This window comes from Salmo trutta, chromosome 35, assembly GCF_901001165.1.
Source record: "Salmo trutta chromosome 35, fSalTru1.1, whole genome shotgun sequence".
In the NCBI taxonomy this organism is placed as follows: Eukaryota; Metazoa; Chordata; class Actinopteri; order Salmoniformes; family Salmonidae; genus Salmo; species Salmo trutta.
In genome coordinates this window covers 733,856-735,439 of record NC_042991.1, presented here as the reverse complement: position 1 = coordinate 735,439, position 1,584 = coordinate 733,856, and the positions used below count along the sequence as shown (strand labels likewise).

At 44.3% G+C, this 1,584-nt stretch overlaps 1 long non-coding RNA gene across 1 annotated transcript; it reads left to right on the top strand.

Moving 5' to 3' along the window:
- Positions 1–861, top strand: LOC115174435 (uncharacterized). The gene is made up of 2 exons (XR_003871774.1): positions 1–204; positions 761–861. It is a non-coding gene; the product is annotated as an uncharacterized LOC115174435 (long non-coding RNA).
- The last annotated feature ends 723 nt before the right edge of the window (positions 862–1,584 follow it).

The following is a 1,584-nucleotide window of genomic DNA, read 5'->3' as shown; positions in this document are numbered from 1 at the left end:
AGACCTATATTTTGAACATGCGTTAGGGGCACCACCTCACACATAAACTCCAACCACCCAAAGACAGACTCCTCCCGAGTCACACAATGCTCAGTGCAGACTGCTGAGAGGGAGTGGGAAGTGTGGAACCAGGTCAGAGTCAACCCCATTGGAAGCTTTATGGAAATTATAAACACTTCTTATCCACTACATACAAGCACAGGGGTGAGTATTTTGTTTATTGCCCAAGCACTACACTGCTGATTCAAATAATTAAAGCTTGATGATGATTAGTTGATTATTTGAATCAGCTGTCTAGTGCTAGGGCAAAAAATGTAATGTTTTTTGGGGTCCCCAGGACCGAGTTTAGGAAAAGTTGGCTCACTAATAATAGACGGGTGTATACTGTATGCATTTCTAAATGAAGGGCTGTTTTTATTCCTCTCAATGGTTAGCCAAAGTGCATTTTATACTGGCGTAGAGGGAGGGAAGCTGAGGTGGGTGGATGGGGTGTTGCTATGGTACCAGTGGCAGGAGGGGCATTATAGGGTGTCCAGTTGGTACCATTACCAAGGGGCTGGCCTGGGCTTATTTCTGGAAGAGCTATTCAAAAACAAGGGAAAGAGAGCGGGCTAGAAAGTGGGAGAGAAGGAATGAAAAGGAGATAATAAAATATTATGTTCAAATGGAAGAAGACCTAGAATTTGAAAATAAGGAGGGGGGGAGAAGAGTGACAGTGTTAACGGCACACTGACTGTAATGCCTTTCTCTCTGTATTCAGTCAGCAACCTCCAGTGGAAAACTACCAGCACCCCACAAGTGCAGTGCACACCCCTCTCTTACCCACACCCTGGGAAAGAGAAGGAGAGATGGGAGGGGAATGAAAGAAGGATACAGAGAGAGATCGAGGTAGACTGAAAGGCATGGAGAAAGAAACCCCATTAGAAACACACACACACACACACACACACACACACACACACACACACACACACACACACCTTTTTTTTCGCACTATTGGTTAGAACCTGTAAGTAAGCATTTCACTGTAAGGTCTACACCTGTTGTATTCGGCGCACGTGACAAATAAACTTTGATTTGATTTTAAATATATTTGAGATTCTTGAAAGTAGTCACCCTTTGCCTTGATGACAGCTTTGCACACTCTTGGCATTCTCTCAACCAGCTTCACCTGGAATGCTTTTCCAACAGTCTTGAAGGAGTTCCCACATATATCGCTGCAGAATGCTGTGGTAGCCATGCTGGTTAAATGTGCCTTGAATTCTAAATAAATCAGTCAGTGTCACCAGCAAAGCACCCCACACCATCACACCTCCTCCATGCTTCACGGTGGGAACCACACATGCAGAGATCATCCTTTCACCTACTCTGCGTCTCACAAAGACATGGCGGTTGGAACCAGAAATCGCAAATTTGTACTCATCAGACCAAAGAACAGATTTCCACCGGTCTAATGTCCATTGCTCATGTTTCTTGGTCCAAACAAGTCTCTTTTTCTTATTGGTGTCCTTTAGTAGTGGTTTCTTTGCAGCAATTGGACCATGAAGCCCTAAGTCACGCAGTCTTCTCTGAACAGTTTATGTT